The following is a 5,024-nucleotide window of genomic DNA, read 5'->3' as shown; positions in this document are numbered from 1 at the left end:
CAGAATTCAATATGCATCCAGGGTAAAACATCTCAGCACTCTGGAAGTTAAAGGGAACTTCCCCAATCTGATAGAAACAGCTATGACATACCTCCAGGTAGCTATCATATTTAGTAATGAAATATTGAACATTTCAGAGTTGGGAACATGGCAATGAGATATGCCTTTAGTGTGTTTTCCCACATTTTACTGGATGTTTTAAGCCAGTGCAATTAGTCAAGTAAGAGAGAAAGACTATATGGGAAGAAATAAAATGGCCTTTATATGTCCTTTACATAATTGCACAGATAAAAACTGCTAAAGAAATTACAAGGGTCAACAAGAACTAATAAATGAACCTAACAATGTTACACAATATAACTTAGGTATACCTAAGTCAGCTGTATTTTTATATAGTAGTAAAAAGAAAATGGAAAAAGAATTTAAATTTATATACAAGCCTAAAGATGAAAATACTTGGAAGTAAATCTACCTAAATCTATAAGGTAGTCCTGAGGAAAATTAAAGAAGACACAAATAAATGGAGAGATAAACCATGTTCATAGATTATAAGATTCCAAATGGCTAATATACCTATTTTCCCCAAATTAAAGTGTATATTCACTATAACTGGGTCATGAACACAGAAAGCTTTCTGATAAATTGACAAGTGATTCTATTCTATCTAAGTGCTAAGAACCAAGAATAGCCAAAATAATTTGGAAAAGAAAAAAAATGTTGGACACATTATACAACCTAATTTCATGTTTAATATAAAGGTTTAATAATCAAGGCACTGTGGTATTGGCTTTAGGATAGACAGACAGATCGATGCACAGAAATAGAACCACACATAAAATGTCAGCTGATTCTTTGACAGAGGTGCCAAATTAATCCTATGCTGAAAATATAGACTTTTTACTAATGATGCTGGAAAACTGGATGATAACTATTATGGGAAGATAATGAACTTCTACCCACACTTCTCAACAAAAGATTTATGGATCACAGACTTCAATGTAAAATTAAAACTATGAGCTTTGAGAAGATATCATAGGTGGATTTTTTTGTCATCTTGGAATAGACAAAGACTTCTTAGGACACAGAAAACACTGGTCATTTAAAAATAATAAATTGGATTTCAAAACTTTAAAAATTTCAGTTTATCAAAATATACCATTAAGAAAATGCATACAAAGCCCCAGACTGGGAGAATAAATAATAAAATAAGTTGTACTTTTACATAATAATGATAGAGGAGGTACAATGAAAATAATATTCCATTTATATTATAACGTATAAAATATTTGAATTCCAGGCATAAACTTCTATCAGTGAAACAAAAGGAAAATATAATTAGAAAGTCATATCTTATGCTTGATTGTATAGACTATAATAAAGATGACAACACTTCCTAATTTTGTAAAGATATTTTAATGTAAGACTAATTAATTTTTCTCAGAATATTTAAAATAACATCTTTAAACAGGATTTCCAAGCCAAGGAAACATGCCTTTGTTTTAAGTTTATTGACTATTTCTGATAGTGTGTTTTTATCAGATTGGATTCTGGCAATCAGGAATTCTAAAATTGGTCTTTGATTTGTTAGCAGATATTCAAACAAACCTTCAAAAAAAAGGTTAAGAATACTGGAATAACAATTAGGCCGTGAGCAGCCCCAAATACCATAACAAGAAACATAATCTTAAAAAATGTCCTGAAGATGTATGCTTTAGCTGCAGATAAAACACACACCCCTATTACTGTTGAAAGTGCACTTTGTAACACTGGATAGCCTAGCAGATACAACGCCTCAATTGTTTTTTGGTTTACTGAGGGCTTAGAACTGGAAACAAATGCATAAGAAATGGGTGCAGAAAAATCGAAAGAAAACCCTATACAAATGACAAGATTAATCATGTATATGGAATCAAGATTGACATTCCAGAATGCCACGAAACCCGTTACTCCCACAATCGCAGAAGCAATAGCAAAAGTTACCCACAGGGAACACAGTGGGTGAGGAATTAACAATAAGGAAACAATGAACATAGCGGTTGATGCAACAATGACATTTCGAACAGTATTTTCTAATATTGCAGTATACTGATCAAAATATATGAATGCCTGGTTATACACCATTAGGGGAATTTCGCACTTTTCAGCTTTGCTTCGTAACTAGGATAACATCGTCTTCTTATTGATTGAAGAAGATACACCCACGGTCTGAATGAAGCCCCGGGAAGAAATGATTTCATGTGATGATGAAATGTTAATATCATACATAAAAAGTGGAAAATATGTTTAAAAATTGGGCAAATTATTCATAAAATTGTCCTTATCATTTACATCTTAGTGGCTCTTTTCCATATATTGCACATACTCTCGTAACCAAAACTCTGTAAGACTTTTATCTACATGGTCACTGTTTTCCAAATCTGACAGACATATTTCCAGTTTTGGCCTAACACCTTCATCCCAGTAGTTAAGAGTTTCTGGAACAATAACCATAACTCTGGGACCATAATCTGAAAAATATTCTTCTTCTACATTAAAATATGGTGTGATGTAGGAATCATCACTTGCCAAATTTCGAAGGTCTAAACATTTCTGCACTTGGAAACACCCATAAATGCTACTTATGATGTATAAAATGTATAAAAGCACTACAAAAAATTTGGACTCAGTTCTTGTGAGAAAAGGGCCAAAATAGTCTCGAAAGAACACATCCATTGGATGAACATCAGTTTCTTCTTCTTCCGGGAGAGAATCACATGGAAGACAGCAGGATCTTTTCAATGAGGAACATTTTTGATCAGGAGTTTCTGGCTTTTTCCACCAGTGTAGACAGACTCTTTCTCTTTTACCATCTAGGGCCAGAAAGGCCCCAAAACAGGTGATATTATAGAAATAACAAAAGAGCAGGGTTGTTCCTGTATAGATGCAAAAGTACTGTACGGACCTGAAAGAGGTCATAATCCCTGTATAGAAGGCCAGGACGTTGGTGATGGTGGTAATTGTAATCGACACTGCCACTTTGGAATAGACACTGGACAGACGCTGTTTTATGTTATCCATGAGGCTGGTCTTCTGCCAGGCAGAAATCATTATGAACATATCATCAACCCCGACACCTGTTAAAAAAAAAAGCCATCTTCATACATATTAATATCCATTAAAAATTAAATGCATAAACTCAAACCATCTTCTTTGTCCATCTCTTAAGGTCTGATTTATCTTGCCCAATCTGTGCTTTGATACTCTGTTCTCTGTTGCCTCCTTTGGTTGCCTCTGAAGCCACACCAGAATTCAGCCCTTCCTCTGTAACAACTCTGGGCTTTGTATGTCCTCCTATTATTTGTACATAGCATGAGATAGACCGGATACTCTGTTCCTAGTCTTCGTGCAGGGCGTTTTAACGATGAGTCAGGAAACCTGTTGTGGATGTTAGCTGAAGCAGAATTAGCAATGCTATCTTTGATTCCACTGGATTATCTGAGAGACCATTTTCCCTTATAAACCATTGTACACAAATGTACAGAAACATCGAGCCAACATTCTGTTGCTTAAAATATAAGCTGGACTTATCTGTTCTACAGTTAGCATCTAAGTATCGATGTGGTAGAATTTGAGAGGCACCACATAGTACACACACACACACACACACACACACACGTACACACACACATCGTTTTCCTCCAAGCCTGTTTTTGATACCCAGAATGTTATAACTTAAACTTTCCCAGGTTAAGGCATTATTATTAAAATGCAAGTACTCTTGATATCAGACACATGCACCAAAGTAAATTTCAAGAATCCCTTGCATGAGGCGCCTGGGTGGCTCAGTGGGTTAAAGCCTCTGCCTTTGGCTCAGGTCATGATCCCAGGGTCCTGGGATCGAGACCCGCATTGGGCTGTCTGCTCAGGAGGGAGCCTGCTTCCTCCTCTCTCTCTCTGCCTGCCTCTCTGCCTACTTGTGATCTCTGTCAAAATAAATAAAATCTTAAAAAAAAAAAAAGGATCCCTTGCATATTAATATCTACTAGGTAATTCTTTTCCATAAGGATGTTTCTTGATGGAATAGAGAGGACAGAACATTTGAGGACTTTGAAATCACCACTGAAAACTTGCAAAGGAGGACTAGAAAGAAGAAAGGGTATAGAGTGAGGACAGCAAGAGCATTTGCAGGTAAGTTTCACCTGCCTCAAGCTTTCTGCTAGAGTTGACACTACTTTCACCCATGTATATTGATACAAACTCAATAAAATAAACAAGGATAGAAAAAAAAATAAAATAAACAAGGAAATACACAAAGTGGAATAAAATGCTGATCTCTAATTTGGGGGTATCTTCTCTACAGGAGGGTACTAGGAATTGCAACTTTGCCTCTAATTCAGATGTTCTCTGGGTATGATCAAGCAGGCAGAAGGATCTAAATGAACACAAGGCTACACAGAATGTCACAAATGCATCCTGACATCCCATGGCTAGTGGCTTTGAGGATTTCAGTTGTACTCAGCTGGACAAAAGGGAAGAATCAGAAGTACTAAGGACAAGTGGACTATCTTAGCTGCTCTGAGTTTTTACCTACCTGGGGGCATGTCACTCTCAAACCTCTCTCTCCAGCCCCAAGCTCCTTCCCAAGTCCATTTCTCATGTTAGGTGTTAGGCAATTTTCCACATGTCAAAATACAGACAATAAGCCTGCAGCCCCAAAAGGAGTGAGGTAATGATTCTGCTTGCCAAGAACCACCTTCCCCTGCCATGATGTCACATGGCTTATTGAAGCTGTGGAGAGAGTGAGGGCTGTGGGATCCCAGCTGGTGGCTGGATTTTGGCAGAAAGCTGAGACACCCAGAACACTAGAGACCACCTCCTTCCAGTGGGAAGCTGAGTTAAAATCAAGAGAAACTAGTTGTCAAGTTCAGCCTTTCCATGCACAAGAAAAATAAAAGAAAAGAAACATGCTGTTATAACGTTGGAGGAAGAAACTAGTGATCGCCTGCTAAAGTGAATGAAAGCAGCAGGGATAGGAACACCCACAA

At 36.8% G+C, this 5,024-nt stretch overlaps 1 pseudogene across 1 annotated transcript; it reads right to left on the bottom strand.

Moving 5' to 3' along the window:
• Positions 1 to 1,605: 1,605 nt before the first annotated feature.
• Positions 1,606 to 4,580, bottom strand: LOC309857496 (patched domain-containing protein 3 pseudogene; annotated as a pseudogene). The gene is made up of 2 exons: positions 4,571 to 4,580; positions 1,606 to 3,113 (listed from the first exon to the last, which is right to left on the bottom strand). The product of its transcript is annotated as a patched domain-containing protein 3 pseudogene (transcript).
• Positions 4,581 to 5,024: the final 444 nt, after the last annotated feature.

Source organism: Mustela nivalis (genome assembly GCF_964662115.1).
Source record: "Mustela nivalis genome assembly, contig: HAP1_SCAFFOLD_781, whole genome shotgun sequence".
Taxonomy (NCBI): Eukaryota; Metazoa; Chordata; class Mammalia; order Carnivora; family Mustelidae; genus Mustela; species Mustela nivalis.
Note: the sequence above shows the minus strand (reverse complement) of the source record. Positions and strands in the feature narration are given on the sequence as shown.